The sequence below is a fragment of the Cnephaeus nilssonii genome, assembly GCF_951640355.1.
Source record: "Cnephaeus nilssonii genome assembly, chromosome: 2".
NCBI classification, from domain to species: Eukaryota; Metazoa; Chordata; class Mammalia; order Chiroptera; family Vespertilionidae; genus Cnephaeus; species Cnephaeus nilssonii.
Window position 1 is genome coordinate 11,850,328 of NC_137073.1, and position 16,516 is coordinate 11,866,843.

Sequence of the window (16,516 nt, forward strand, 5' to 3'; positions counted from 1 at the left end):
TTCATTCCATCCCATCCCATCCCACCCCATCCCACCCCATCCCATCCCATCCCATCCCATTCATTCCATCCCATCCCATCCCACCCCACCCCACCCCATCACATCCCATCCCATCCCATCCCATCCCACCCCACCCCACCCCATCACATCCCATCCCATCCCATCCCATCCCATCCCATCCCATCCCATCCCATCCCACCCCACCCCACCCCACCCCATCCCATCTCATCCCATCCCATCCCATCCCACCCCACCCATCCCATCCCACCCCATCCCATTCATTCCATCCCATCCCATCCCATCCTACCCCATCCCATCCCACCCCACCCCATCCCATCCCATTCATTCCATCCCATCCCACCCCACCCCATCCCATCCCATTCATTCCATCCCATCCCACCCCACCCCATCCCACCCCATCCCATCCCATTCATTCCATCCCATCCCACCCCACCCCATCCCACCCCATCCCATCCCATTCATTCCATCCCATCCCACCCCACCCCATCCCATCCCATTCATTCCATCCCATCCCATCCCACCCCATCCCACCCCATCCCATCCCATCCCATCCCATTCATTCCATCCCATCCCATCCCATCCCACCCCACCCCACCCCATCACATCCCATCCCATCCCATCCCATCCCATCCCATCCCATCCCATCCCACCCCACCCCATCCCATTCATTCTATCCCATCCCACCCCACCCCATCCCATCCCATTCATTCCATCCCATCCCACCCCACCCCATCCCATCCCATCCCATCCCATCCCATCCCATCCCATCCCACCCCACCCCACCCCATCACATCCCATCCCATCCCATCCCATCCCATCCCATCCCACCCCACCCCATCCCATCCCATCCCATCCCATCCCATCCCATCCCATCCCACCCCACCCCATCCTAACCATCCCATCCCATCCCACCCATCCCATCCCATTCATTCCACCCCACCCATCCCATCCCGTCCCATCCCACCTATCCCATCCCATCCCAACCCCTCCCATTTCTTGTTCATGCCCTGAGAGCCTGGTATGGGCATTGGGATACAAAAGTGAATAAAGCAACTCGCTTGGTTGCAAGGAATAGAGTCCAACTCACACTGGCTTAAGCAAAAAGACGAAGTTCTGTGGGCTCACATGAGCGTACAGGTCGCAGGGCTTCAGGCTGAGCCAGACCCAGGTGCTCCCGTGGGGTTCCAGGATCCGGAGCCTCTCTCCCTCGCCGCCCTTTGCCCTGCGTTGTTTCTGGTTGTACTGTTCCCTCCAGCTCTCAGAGTTGTGCTTCCCTGGGTGGCCTCCCCGAGGGCAGCCCTTTCGGGGGGAGCCCGTGCTTAGTGCCCCCGCTTAGCACCCGTGGGCCTCCCAGGGAGGGCTCGGTAGCCAGGTTTGGGTGACTTGCCATCCCTAAGCTGCCACTGTGATGCTTGTGGCTCCGACAGGCCATTCGCTCACCCCGAGCTGGAGGTGGGGTCATCTCCACAGAACCTCACGGAGGGAGGGACGGAGAGTGGTGGTTCCCCAAGGAGAGTCAAGATGCTCCTGACCCCACCTGGTCCTCCTGGGAAGTTCCTTCCTCCTCTCCCTTCAGGGTGGTGTGAGCCACCCCCTCAGTGCCCCGCCCTGCCCGGCCCTGCTCTCTGGCTCCACAGCTGGAAGTGTGACACCCTTTCTGCGCCCCACCTTGTGCACTTGCCTGTTGACCGGTGAGGCAGTACGCACCAGGGTGGGCGAGCCCCGTGGTGGATGGTGTGCTTGGCGGCCACTCGGAGCCGCCAGTGCCCTGCCCAAGTCCTCCTGGCCTCACTGGAAGCCAACACCACCCAGGCCCCCGATAAAGCTTCCTCGACCCCTTGTAGCCATGGTGACTCACCCCGCCCCTGTTCCCATTAGTGAGGTTAGAGAGGGGGCTGCACATCAGACTCCACGAGGCTGCCACCTAGTGATGGAGAAATCACTGCCCGGCCCGCACCCTGAAGCCCGAGAGACTGAGGGAGAGGCCGGTAAACTCCGAGACCAACCCATCATAAGTAAGCTGCCCGGAGAATGGCCACTTGGTGACGGAGTTAGCGGGACACGCTCGTTCCAAGCCACCTGTGAAAGTCATCTGAGCTGACCCAGTGCCACTGGGGCTGCGCTGTGCCCAGGCCCAAGGGAGGCCTTCCTGGGAGCCTCCCCTTGACCAGCCTCACAGGGACCCAGACCCAGTACAGCTGGTGGGGGTTGGGGAGGATGCAGACATGCTGAGGGGAGACTTTGGAAGTTGCTTTAAAAGTCAATTTTTATTTAAACTCTCCTTACAACTCACATTCTCTGCCAAATTCTCCCTCATGTCAACACAACCAAACATACATACACACACACACACACACACACACACACACACACACACACACCACATCCTTGTAGTTAGAGAGTTTGTGGGTAGTTGGGATCTGGTAGCAGAGTAAGACTCTGACCTGGCCAGGAATTGCATCTTAAACTGCATTTGGATTCATCATCCATCCATCCTCTAGCCACTTATTTATTCATTACATGACCATCACCCATCAATCCATCACCCCCTCATCCATCATCCAGCCATTTACCCATCTATGTTTCTTCCACCCACTCTATAGCCATCACCCATCAGTCCTTCATCCATCATCCATCTATCCACCACCACCCATCTCTTCACCCATCCACAATCCATCTATTCATCATCCATGCACCCATCCATCCATCCATGCACCCATCCAGTGTTCATTTCTCCATCACCCAGTAATCCATCTGTACAACATACATTTGTTGATGCCTGTGCTGTGCCAGTCACCCCAGGTGGATAGAAGATCCCCGCCCTGGAAAAGCAAGACCCAGTGAGAGAGATACAACAACACAGTTAATTCAGAAAGGGCCAGGTGATCTCATCTCACTTAGTGTCTGCGTTTATGCTGGTGACTCCCACTTATGTGTAATGCAGTTATCCTATATAATAAAAGACTGATATGCAAATAAACCGAGCGGTGGAACGGCTGGTCGCTATGATGCACACTGACCACCAGGGGGCAGACGCTCAATGCAGGAGCTGCCCCCTGGTGGTCAGTGTGCTCCCACAGGGGGAGTGCTGCTCAGCCAAGGGGAGCGTGAGCTCCCACAGGGCTCACGGCTGCGCTGAGCACAGCGGCAGTGGCAGAAGCCTCTCCGGCCTCCGCAGCAGCGCTAAGGATGTCCCACTGCCAGCTTACGCACGTGGGGAGCAGGCCTAAGCTGTCAGTTGGACATCCCCTGAGGGCTCCTGGACTGCGAGAGGGCTCAGGCTGGGCTGAGGGGACCCCCAACCCCCGCGCCCCGAGTGTACGAATTTTGTGCACCGGGACTCTAGTACTCAAATAGTGTAGCATTCACATTTGTTCAGTTCTCCACACAGTACTTTCTTGTACATGGTCTTATTTTTTTTTTTTAAGATTTTAAAATTTATTTTTAGAGAGAGAGGAAGGGAGAGGGGGAGAGAGAGAGAGAGACATCCTTGTGAGTTTGAGACATTGAACAGCTGCCTCTTGCATGCCCCCTACTGGGGATCGATCCTGAAATCTGGGCATCGAACCAACAATCTTCTGGTGCACGGGACGACACCCAGCCAACTGAGCCACCCCGGCCAGGGTTCATTTGTTTCTTAGGACCGTTCCTTGGGGGTAGGTATTACCTCTATTTCTCAGATGAGGAAACTGAGGCCCAGAGAGGGCAGGGAGCTGCCCAAGGACCCTCCCCGTGGGCGTGCTGGAGGAGGAACTCAGACACAGGCCTTTGGCTCCTGATCACATACTGCGAGGCAAGGCGCTTTCTGCAGCGCCGCTCACTGCCGGTTGAGAACCTGCCCGTCAGCTGATTCAGGCGGTGGGACACCTGGTGGTGTCACCGAAGGCTGCCGGTGCCCCAGGGCCCTGCCATCCACCACCCTCTGACTCTTACCTGGCAGGCATGAGAGCTGGCTGCCGGCTGGTCCCCCCGCGGGCTCCGAGAGCTCCCTGAAGCCGAGGCCTTCCTTCTCTAACCACCGCCTTTCTGGCTGCAGGGAGCCACAGCACCTCTGGAGAGAGGGAATTCCTGCCTCTGCCTGGAGCGTGTAGCAGAGAAGCTAGGCATCCGGCCTATTAAATCAAATCTGCTCTAGAAAGCGTGGTTTGCGCCAAGCCTGAGGCTGGCTGGCTCTGTGCAAGCGCTAGCGTGGCGTAAAGACATCCGCGCCCAGCCGAGCCTTCCTCCGGGGTATTAATGGAAGGACAGGGGAAGCATTAAAAAGAGGATCATTTTCGTCCTCTGGGAGTTAAAAGCTTGGGCTCTGAAGCCAAAACTTCCCAGAATTTAGATTCTTGGGCATGCAATGAGTGCAAACCCTTATTAACATTACTCTTATCAGGACCGTGGGCAGCGTTTAAAAGCCACAGACAGAATAAGGTGCGGGTAAAGGGTTTACACCCTGGAATCCTACCAGCCCATTCTAGTCCCAGCTTTGTGGCCTGTGACCTTTGCCACTTTACAAGTGACTTACACCCTGTGAGCCTCCGTTTACTTACCTTCGGGATTAGGAATAAAATGATAAAATCTAGTCCACACTGGGGAGCATTTGCTACATGCCTGGCACCGTTGCAGGGAGTCCACCCGTAACAACTCACTTGGCCCTCACCCTTGGCCTCCTCCTGGCTAATGTGGGAAGATCAATGAGATGACACAGGTACATCAGCTGAATGCCTGGCACATAGTGGGACAAAATAAATAGAGGTGATCACTGCTGCTGATGGCATTAGTTGAGACTCCTCCCACTTCTAATGCTGGAAATCCTGCTAGCTTAAGCAAAGCAGAGAAAGTTATTTAGGCTTATAAATGACAACATCTAGGTGGCACCAGGTTCAACTAGACACAAAGGCCCCAAAATGTCACCAAAAGCTCTTTCATATCTTACATAGGCTCCCTCTGTATTGGCTACATCCATATGTTAGTCACTGGCCACGTTGGGCTATAGATTGAAGGGTAAAAATGAATGAAAATAAAATTTAAATGAAATCCAAAGTGAACATCAGACGGGTTCCTCATTTGCGCCAGCCACATTTCACGGGTTATTGGGCAGTGCAGACACTTCTGTCGTGGCTACCGTACAGACCGTGTTGCTTCCTGTGGAGGTTAGTGTGCCGCTTGCAAGCCCTGCCCTCACACCCTGCCTGCTCTGCAACCCGAGAGAGAAGAGAGTGTCTTTCCTGGGAGCTCTGGCAGAGAGGTCTCAGGGAAGGCTCTCATTGGCTTGTTTCTATCACATGTCCATTCCTGAACCAATCACCATGGCCTGGGGTTGTGTGTGAATAGAGTACTCTGATTGGCTGGTCTAAATCATGTGTCCGTGGTGGGGATGGTCAGGCCTGTTCAAACCACGTGGGATATGTTTCTGAAATAGAGAAGAATACAGGCTGGAGAGAGACATACATGATACATGGTACTATTTGTTGACAATTATTCATGTCCTCCCACCATGGCCGTGTGTCCCAGGAGGCTGTGTGTACTTCCCTACCCCCACTGACCGGATTTGGTCACGTGACTTGCTTTGAGCACTGGAATGTGAGCAGGTGTGACGTGCCACATCTGAGCCGGGTGAGCCTCGCCTCCTCTAGCTCTGCCCTCGTCATGAGGACACAGTGCCCCAGCGCGGACGGTCCTTCCGCTGGTCCCAGAGGGGGCACTCACGGAGCCCTGCCCAGCGAGACGAGCTGAGGGCACGAGCTGGCCCACCTGCTGCCCTGCACAACAAGAACAGGAAGTAAGTGTTTGGACCGGAAAGCCGCTGAGATGTTGGGACTCATTGTCAGCGCAAGAGCCGCCTCCTACCTACCCGGGTCCTCTTCCCCAGTCCCATCCCGCTTCCCGCTCCTGTCAATGCGGGCTTTGGCCAGGCCACACCGTAGTGCGTGGCGGATCCGAGGCAGAATCAAACTCCAGAGAACAGGGGCCGCTCTCCTGACTTCTCCTGCGAACTTCCCAGAGCCGGCCCTGCCCTCACGGGGCTCACAGCGGGGGGGGGGGGGGGGGGCGGGGGGGGGTGGAGATGGGTGAGCAGGGGGAGAGGCTGCAGCAGGACCAGTGCCCCGCAGAGCCAGGCCCCGGCTGACTGGGCACTCGGCTTGGCGGAACAGCAGGCCGGCCTTAGACCGCTAGTGCCGTGTTGGTCTGATTTTTTTTTTTTCTTTAAAAACGCCACTGGCATAGTTGTGTGGGCCTCAGTGCAGGTCGCCCAGCGCGATGGGAGGGCTCCGAGCGAGCGTCCTCTGGGTGGCAGGCCACATTCTCCGGAGCTCATTATCCTCGCCGCGCTGTGCCGGGCCGGGCCGGCGTTTCTCTGCCTGGGCTGAGGTCGCCTTTCACTCTGCTGCAGCCCCTGGGGCCGCCAGGATGACAGCACTGTCAGCCCTCTCCTGTCCTAACCCACTGTTCTCTGACTTCAGACCTCGCTGGTCCTAATTATAAAAGGACAGATGGGATGGGGTTCCCGCTCTTTCATGGGGTCCTAGGCAAAGGCTTGGCTCTCTCTCACTCTTTATTCATTAATTTACCGGACATACAGAAAGCCAGCTACGTTCGCCTGCTGGGATCATTAAGATACACGCGGCCCCTCCCGCCTGGCGGGGGGCCTGGGGCTGGACACCAGGAAGGTTTTCTGGAGAAGGTGGCCTGGAGCTGGGCTGGGGAGGATGGGAGGCTGGCAAACAGAGAGGACAGCGCCGGCTGTGCAGAGGGGCAGCCCCTGGGAGGTGGGGCTCCTGTCCTCCCACTGCGGGCAGTCGGACTCTCTCATCACCGGGCCCGTGCCACGCCCTCGCCTCCTTTCCTGTTGATGTGGCTCGAGGTGCCAGGGGCACAGGCAGCTCCTTGGCAGGCACACAGCATGGCGACTCCTGCTTCATCCTGTCTTACCGGCTTTCCCACCAGGCGGGCGCAGGACACCTCATCCCGCTGTCCTTCAAGGCCTGCTTTCGGGGCCCAGGGGGCGGCTTCCTCTCCGTCTGGAGAAGAGCTCCTGTCACAGACACGGTCACAGCGGCCTGAGCCCCCCACGAGTGGGACATCAGGCTGCCAGGACCTGGACACTCCCTCTGATCCGCACCTACCCTGGGCCTGGCTCTCCCAGGGCGGCTGGCTGCACACGTGGGCCCGGGCAGCTCGCACACCTGGGACGGGCGCACGTTCCCGGTCCTCGTTTACGCACAACCTGGACGGCTGTGCTCGGCAGCCCCGGCCGGCTCTCAGGATCTCGTTTACTCCTCGTCACAGCGCTGTGGGGTAGGAAGTCCTGTTTTCCCTCCCATTTCACAGCCCAGGAAACTGAGTCTCCGAGAGCTCCAGGAACTTAAGGCCAGCCAGCCAGCCAGCCAGCCAGCCAGTGTGGGCGGCACTTCACACCCAGGCTTCTCTGCCCGCATGTCCTGCCCTCACGTTGCCACACTTCGCCGTCTCCTGCCCCAGCCACTCAGGCCTCCCAGCGGATGGGCTCTTAGCGGACTTCCCAGCAATTCTCCCCGCGGCGGTGGGACTGTTACCGTTCATTGTTGCTTGTGTGGCTTCGTAGATGGCTTCACTTTTCACTCCCAGCGGCTTGTTGCTGGGAGCAGCTGGGAGCCCGCGTGCCCTTGCCCTGACTGCGCCGTGGGGGAGGCACGTTCATCTGATTTACGTGAGTCGGCAGCCGCGCCTCGGCCACTCCGTTCGGAGCTCATTCCCTCCCCGGTGGTTTCCATGCAGCTGCTGGTCTACCTGCGGCCTGGGCCGGGCTCCGCAGGCCTCTCGGCTGCCTGCAGCCGCGGTGGGTCCCTAGGGCGTACCCCGGGAGTACCCGTTCTTTTAGGAGCGAACCCCATGTATTGGCAAGAGCTGAGGTTTGGAGGCAAAATATCTGAATCCAGGTCTCCTTGCTGCTGCTTCCTTGCTGTGTGGTCTCAGGCAGATGCCTAAGATCTTGCAGCCTCTGTTCCTTCCTCCGTGGCGGCCACGGGACAGTCATGAGGCAAATACAAAACCGAGCACCTGGAAGCTAGCGCGGGTGGGCAAGGACAGGGAACACGGGATCGTCACACACGGCGGGTGGCAGAGGCACACGGACAGCACTCGGCATCGTTATTTAAACTCGAAATGTTCCTGCCCTTTCCACAGCGATTCCAGCTGTGACACACCCGACAGACACACGTGCACACAGAGGGGTCACTGCCCGTGGCAGACCAAGGTCCTGGGGGAAGGCCGGGTTGGGGCCTGGGTTGGGCGCAGTCGTCGCTCTGCGGACTCCACTGCGGCTGTGACAGAGGACGAAGTATGTCTGCAGGTGACAAGTGGAGGGACTGATTGGCAAGTGAACAAAAGCCGTGTTTAGAAAGAGAACAATAATGCCGACAAAACAAAGAGCACATGTTTTCTTAAGCACGGCGTTTTACAGCGGTGAGTCATACTTACAGAAAGGCGCACAAAACGACGCCTGCTGCCCTGACCGGTCTGGCTCAGTGGATAGAGCGTCGGCCTGCGGACTGAAGGGTCCCAGGTTCGATTCCGGTCAAGGGCATGTACCTTGGGTGCGGGCACATCCCCAGTAGGGGGTGTGCAGGAGGCAGCTGATCGATGTTTCTCTCTAGATGTTTCTCTCTGTAAAAAATCAGTAAAATACATTATAAAAAAATGGTGCCCACTAATGACAGCACAAATTGGACCTCATGTGACCACCTCTGAAGTGACAAAGAAGGCTTCACCACCCAGACACTCCCTCATGCCTCCGTGGTGACCACCCTCACCCCGAGCAGGACCTACTCTGCCAGCTCAGCCTTCAACCCCCAACTCCACCGTAGAATTCGGCCACGCTTTGTGTTTCTAGGAAAGGAATCACGCAGCGCGTTTTCTCTCGACTGGTGTTTTGTGAGACTTACTCCTGTCGTTGCTCTGCCAAGTCCTTTTTTGGGGACATAAACATGAACATAAACGCCTAGGGAATAAGGCCTGGAAAGGCACCCTGACGTCAGTTTCGGAGAGGGCCTGGCGTAGCAGTGGGGTGTTCTAAGGATAGTTAGGGACCTTGCCGACTGTTCGAATTGTCCTAAGGGAGAAACGTAGTGATGCATTACTTGGTACGTCTGAGCTCCCGTGGCGCCGAGTAGGGCTGGCCGGTGGTTCCTCCCCGGGCGCGCCTCCACGGGGCTGCTTGAGTATCCTCACAACATGGCGGCAGGCGGGTCAAGGACGAGCCAGGAGTTGCAGTGCCTTTCCTGACGTGGCCGTGGAGGTCACACACAGTCACTTCTGCAGTGTTCTCTGGGTTGTACGGGTCACCCCGATTCAGCCGGGAGGGGCCTGCCCCAGGGCGCGAGGAGCAGGAGGTGAGGCTCTGGGGGTCACACCGGGACTGGCTGCTGCAGCTCCCTGAAACAGGGGTCACAGCACCCTCCTCCCAGGGCCTTGTGGTGGTTACGTGAAGCTATCTGTATGAAGGTGCTAGAACAAAGGCTTTTGCAGGTGGCTTCAGATGAGCACCAGTGATTATTATTTCAGAAATGCTGCACATGCATCGCCTTCCTGTATTTCTCGGGGTTTCATGTCACTTCCCAAGTTTGTAATTGTAAGTCAGCGCTCGGGCGCCTGGAGGGACCCACCAGGTAGCAATAGGCACGAACGGCTGCACTTTGGAGTCATCGCCAGAGCAGGGATTCAGCCGCTGCTCAAAGATGGCACCCCACGCGGCCGTTCTGCACGCGGGCTCCACCGCGCCTGGGACTGGTCGCCAACGCCCGGCAAGACGGCCGGGCTGGTTTTCATCTCTTTGGGAACAGGCGTCTGAGTCTCTGACTTCAATCACTCACCGCAGCGGTGCCCACCGTGAATAGAGGCATTGATGTGCGAGTCGACTTGTGACTCTCAGCAGAGAACAGGAGACTGGGCCGTCTTCAGTGCTTCAGTTTAAGGGCCCCAAACTCAAGTGCCCACCAGGCCAGCCAGGCCCCTCGGGTCTGAGAAGCGGCCCAGGGTCCGCAGGACCTGTGAGCGTGATGATAAACAGCGGTCGGCCTCAGTTTGGAGAGACAGTACGGAGCGGTGGGGGCTGCGTTCACCTGACACAGAGATTCGATAACACAGAGGCCTGTCCCCAGGGCCATTGTCTTATAAGTGCCAGACAGTCGCTGTCTGGAAGGCTGCCCGGACTTCTGCTGCTCCTCGGCGCGGAGCGCGGCGGCCCCGGCCACCGCCACGGGGCACCGTGGGCCCTCAATGCTCGGGTTTTCCAGCTGATTTGTAACGAGTGTGTGAGCAGCTAGTGGCTCCCATGACCAGCTTCTCCCTTTTCTGGAGGCCTCTAGCATGGGGGTCCCATCAGACGTCAGCGTTCGGACTGGCCAGGCCCCGGCAGAGGACGATTTGCTGACGTCCTTCATCTGATAGCGTCTGTGGCTGGCAACCTGAGGCTCATCACTGCCGGCTGTGAGCTGGGGGCTGGGGTCGGAGGGTCCAGAGCACCCCTCAAGCACCTCCTGGAGGAAACAGACACCTCCCCACAGTTTACTCTGGGGCTGTGTGGCGTGGACTCCGGTTTCCATGTGAGGTGGGACCTGGGTTGTTGGACAGAGCTGAGGGCTTCTCTAGTGGGGTAGGGGCACCTAACTTGCCTGGAGGTGGGGAAGGGCTGGGATATGCGTTGCCCCGTGGGCATTCCCTCTCCTTCCTTGTCTATCTCACAAGGAGGCTGAAAAGGGCATATTTGCCTAGCCGCCCTGGTGGCTAGCAGCAGTTAAATGACCCAGTTCTGCCAGTTAGATGTAAGAGGGACGCTGCTGCGGACTTTTTGGGAAATATGTTGCCCTTGATGAAAAGATGTGGCCAAGTGAGTGAAGTCTTCTTGTTCTGGATGCTTCCCTACTTCCTGCATTTGGAAGTGGTTGGATGAAGATGTGATGTCTGGCGCTGTGGCAGCCATTTTGCGCCTCTGGGAGAATTTCAGAGAATTGCATCACTGAGTCACTTGATCAATGATTTTTTAAGAGAGAGGGGATGGCGGGAGGCAGGGGCGGGGAGAGGGGGACAGAAACATCCATCCGTTGCCTCCCGTACGCGCCCCGCCCGAAACCTAGGTATGTGCCCTGACCGGGAATCAAACCTGCAAGCTTTTGGTATAGAGGACGACACGCCAACCAACCGAGCCACCCCGCCAGGGCTTGATCAGCCTTTACCCACCTACTTCCAGCCTTCTTGTTATGAGAGAGAACCACAGGCCTTTATTATGTAAGCCACTGCCCGCTGAGGTCTTGGTTCCAGCCAATAGCTGCATTCCTAATGCTACAGGGCGTGCTGAGCATGTTCTCTGAGGTTAGGAGAGCTGGGTGTTCACCGAGTGTGCATAAGGGCTTGCACTTGCTCTATTCTACCCTCAGCCCGTTCCCCTTTTTATCTCTAAATCTAAAAAATTAAATTGTGACATAGATCATCTATGCAAACATGTTTAAAGCACATGTGTATAGTCTAAAGAATAATAATACAATTCCCACTAGCCACCCTCTGAGTTACTAGTTAGGATCAACTCCAAAGGTGGAGGCAGATGCCAGGGTTCCCCGTGCACACACTACGAGGGGGTGGGGACCGGGGGGTGACAGGGCCAGGCGAGGGGACTGGAAAGGAGGTGAGAGGACCCCTCTGGGCTCTCATGACGGATTTGGACAGGTCCCCTAACCTCTCGGCGCTTCAAAGTCCCCTTCAATGAAGATGGGGGTGATAGTCCAGGGTTATTTTGGGGAGCAGGGTGTGTATGTCACTCGGGGCAGTGCCAGCATGCAGCAAGAGTTCGGCAAGTGCGAGCGGCCATTGTTGGTAGAAGCCCTCTGCAGAGAGGTGGGGGGTCCCTGGTCGCTGCTGTCATGCCGCAGGAGCGCCCCCGGAGACCCCGTGGCCCGTACAGTCGTGCACGAACAAGAACTGGGCCAGTGAGAAAAACAGAGTTGGGTTGATGGCTCAAAATCTAGGGACACTTGCAACCACAGCACCAACAAGTCGATAACAATTCTAACAAACCCTGAGCGCACGCAAACCTCCAGGGCGCTTACGCCCCGCCGCGCAGGGAACCCCGCGGGCCAGGCTTCCCCCGAGGCTCAGGCTTCCAATGGGGACCCCTTTCATCAACACTAAAACTAGGACTGACAGGGCAGCCTTTGTCACTGCGAGGGGCGGGGCAGGGGTGGGGGGCCCGGGGATGGAAAGGCAGGAGAGGCAGGAAACTTCACCTCAATCTGCCGGTCCCCAGATGCTTAATCCCGCCGCGCACAGAGGCCTGGGAGCCAGGAGTCCTGCCTCCGCTTGTAGGGAGGGAAGGCGTGGGCACAGACGTCCAGTTTTCCTTAAACCCTTCAAGTCCTGCTGCGCTTCTTTCTTCAACTGCGCTTGCTCCTGATTACGGATGAACCCCGGCTCACTGTGGTTCGATGTAGGGTTTTTCGACTTTATGACGACGTCGAAGTGAAACGCATAATACATAGCATGAGCTGTTCGACATGTGATTGTAAAATGGCCTTTGGGTTCGTTGTTTTTGTCCAACCACCGAGTACCGTGAGTGTTCTGAGCACGCGTAAGGTAGGAGGGGCTGAACTACGGTTGGTGTATGAAACGCCTTTCTGACTTATGGTGGTTTCTCGGACGCAACCCCCCTGTCAGCCAAGGAGCGTCTGTGTTTAAACATATCAGCGAGCTGGAAACCTGAGCCCTGTTCCCTCAGCATCCTTCCCTGGTCTCCAGTCCCAGCAAGGTCACTGTGTCTAAGGAACAGAGCGGACGTGCCCTCCGAGGGGCTTTCGAGCTCTGATGTCCTAGACCAGGGGTTGGCAAACTACTGCCTGGGGCCACAGCTCACTGCCCATTTTTCAAAAAAGTGTAATTTTTAATTGTGGTAAAAACATAACATAAAATTCACCATCTCAACCACCCTTACATGTGCAGTTCGGTGGGGCTGATGCAGCCGCGTCGTCTCCCGCTGCCCGTGTTTGTGAAGTCGAGTGGGCACGCGGCCAGGCCCGTGCTGTCTGTGGCGGCTTTGGTGCTGCCGGGTCAGAGTTGGGTCACCGTGACAGGGACCGCATGGCCAATGAAGCTGAAAACATTTACTGGCTCTTGACAGAAGTTTTCGGAGCCCTGCTCCAGAATCACGAAAATGACCCATGTCCTCCGTCCCCAGAGCCCGTGTCAGCCAGGGGAAAGCGCTGTTGCTGTGACCAAGAGGCCCTGCCATGCGGCAGGAGCCTCAGTTTCTCCTTTGTGTCTGAGGACAGACCAAATCCGAGGCGTCACTAATGGAAGCAGCTGTGCGTCCCCTGGGCCCCTTTCGGCAGGTGAGCTTCCCTCTCAGGCCCGGTCCATCCCTGGCGCCACGGGAGGCAGGGGGCCCACCCTCGGGGACAGGACGGGGCCAGGCCTGCACTGTCAGCCCTGGCCTGGCCCCGGGCAGACAAGGCAAACTCCTGGCCTCGGAGACTTCTATTTCCGGGAAACGCGTGGGCTCAGACCTGACCACCTGGAAAGGGATTCCTCCCCCCCCCCCTCCTAGCTGCCTCTGCCCTGCAGTTGATCCCCAACTGAGGACAGGAGTTCACCGAGGCCCCCGCCCAGGGCCCGGCCAGTGCTGGGAGTGGACCTGTCTTAACCGGGCAGGACAAGCACGTGTCTAATTTGCTTTAGAAATACGGGCAAGTTGTTTTGTTTTTTTAATCCTCACCCAAGGATATTTTTTTCCATTGATTTTTAGAGAGAGTGGAAGGGAGGGTGGGAAGGGGGAGAGAGAGAGACAGACTGGGTCAGGGAAGGAACCTGCAACCCCCATATGTGCTTTTGACCAGGAATCGAACCCCTGCAGCTCAGTGTGGTCTGTGTTTTCCCGCTGTTTCCGTCGGCACACACTGCATTCTCACGCAAAGCAGAGGGAGTGGGACGGATGCTTCTACACTCTGCCTTCCTCTCCTGACCCTGCAACGCAGGCATTTCCCCGTCTCTCTCTCACGTGGACCTGCCGCGTTCTCTTTTTTTTTTTTTTTTTTTAATATTTTATTGATTTTTCACAGAGAGGAAGGGAGAGGGATAGAGAGCTAGAAACATCGATGAGAGAGAGACATCGACCAGCTGCCTCCTGCACACCCCCCACCGGGGGATGTGCCCACAACCAATGTACATGCCCTTGACCAGAATCGAACCTGGGACCTTCCAGTCCGCAGACCGACGCTCTATCCACTGAGCCAAACTGGTTTCAGCCCTGCCGCGTTCTCTTTAATGGCTGGTTAGTAACCCCCCATGGATACACTCTGCTTATTCAGAGTATAGACTTCCTTGAAGCCCAGTGCAGGTGCCGTCTTCCTCCGGGAAGTCTTCCTTGATTCCTGCAGCACAACATGGCCACGCTCTGCTTCAAACTCTTAGATCCTGTCCCTTTCTCAGGTGCGGTATTGGTCAGGGTAAAGCGACGCTGCTGTAACAAAGAGCCCCTGATACAGAGACGTAGAGAACAGAGACGCTGTTTCCCATTGGGAATAGTTCCGGTTGGTGGGGCAGGTCTGCCCCTGCCCGTTACTTCAGGACCTTAGTTTCTTCCAAGTCATTGCTCTGCCGTCCCCTAGGGAGCCCTGTTGCCTCCATGGTTGGAACTGGGCCCCCCAGGAGGCTGGGAGAGAGCGTGAAGGAAGCCTGCCTGGTGTTTTCAGTCCTGACCTGGGGTCTCCACTCACAAGCCGTTGGCAAGAGCTTTGCATGGCCGTGCCTACGGCCCAGGAGGCCAGGCACATGGCCAATTCACAGATGAGGAACTGGAGGCTCAGAGAGGTTGAGTAACTGGCCTCAGTTCACACAGCGAGTAAGTTTGGGCGCTGAAATTTCAGTCTGTCTAGAGCCCTTGCTTTCACAGCTTGATGCAAGGAGAATATCACATGGTGTGTGATGTAACAGGGTATTAATAGGGTATGTTCAAGGGGTGGTGGGAGGGCAGAGGAGGGCGTGACTGACTCAGCCTCGGGGAGGAGGCGGTGACCTTGAAGACTTAGAAACTGTGGGTAGTTGGGAGTAGCTATAGCGACTGCGTGGGAGTGTGAAAGATGGACCCAGACGACCGGCTCTGAAGGCCCCACTTTGGGGCGCCGGGGAGCTTGGGCTGGTGGGAACTCAGAGATTCATCGGCAGGGGTCCACATGGGGCACCAGGTTCCCCTTCGAGCATCTCCTTGGGGGAGGGCTGCACCCTGCGCTCACTGGCCGCGGAGCTGGCCCGGCTCGCTCAGGATCCCACAGGACAACTTGCGGCCAGCTGTGTGAGATAGGATTTTAAGGCCGACTGCTGAGCGTCCCCTTCTCCCCCCGCCTCCCCCAAAATAACACGGCTTAAATGTGATGGAAACTTTTCTTCTTCTCTCACATGAAAGTCTGAGCCAGGCAGACACCTCAGCCCCACATTGGGGAGCTAGGATTCTTCTAGATGGTTGGTCTGCCACCCTCAAGACACCACCCGGATGGACTTGGTCCAAGGTAGACCACAGCCATGGCCAATTCCCGCCGCCGAGGGGGGAGGGTGGGCTCCGAACTGGAAGGCTGGGGGTTCACACGAGTCAGGGCTCAGGTTCTTGGGCAGCGGAGAGTCTGGGGCGCTGCTCACACACGGGCCTGCGGGCAGTGGCGCCCACCCTTTGGGACGCTAGTGCTTCCCCCTTCTCCACAGTCACAGCATCCCTGGTGAACCCGAACCACGGGCTCCACCACCACACACTCCCCTGAGCTCCCACCTGGCCTCGAGGCACCTGCATTCCCAGCACCTCCTCGGCAGGAGGCAGGCGCTGAGCCGGCCCAGGGCGGGCGTGGCTGGAGGAGACAGCGGGAACGTGGCAGATTCGCCTAGAATTTGTGCTGAGAAACGCTCTTTCTTCCTCCATCCTGGTCAGTGCCGTTCCGAGCGGTCCCTCTGCCTTCAGACCCCTCAGACCCTCCAGGAAACCATTAGGAGCGTGAGGGCGGGGTGTCTGTTTTTTCCAAGTGGCCCTTTGGCCTGGGTGCAGGGCTGCCACCCATGGTGCTGGGAGAACCCCCCCAGCCCTGCCCGAGGCTCGGGCCTGCTCTGTGCTCCCAGAGAGGGGTGTGGGGGCCTCCTCTCAGCATGCTAACGAGCACGCAGGAGCTGGGGAGAGAAGCTGGCCTCCCAGAGGGGTGGGCTCCTGGAGGCTGAGGCCCCGTGGAAAAGGCTCTCCCGGCACGCATGGCTCTTCCCCAGCCCGGCTCTGGCCGGCACCTGGAGCCCCTGGACAGCCAGGCCCGTGGGCCGCGGTTCTGTGCAGAGAGCGTGGTCTCGGGGGGCCAGCCCCCCACCAATGCCAAGTCCCCACAGGCCCCTGTGCTTTGGGGTCAGGGTTTCTCACAGCTGACTCCGTCCTGAGATGTCCCTTCTTTGGTTTCCATGGTGACAGACCCCTCTCCGATTTAGTGCTGGGGATTAGGCTGGCTGTGCGGAGGACCGA

The 16,516-nt window shown here is 57.6% G+C and overlaps 1 protein-coding gene across 6 annotated transcripts in view; it reads left to right on the forward strand.

Moving 5' to 3' along the window:
- Positions 1-16,516, forward strand: part of GSG1L (GSG1 like) — a gene marked incomplete at its 5' end in the record, with an annotated part of 186,886 nt that overhangs the window by 25,090 nt on the left and 145,280 nt on the right. The gene's annotated exons all lie outside the window — the stretch shown is intronic.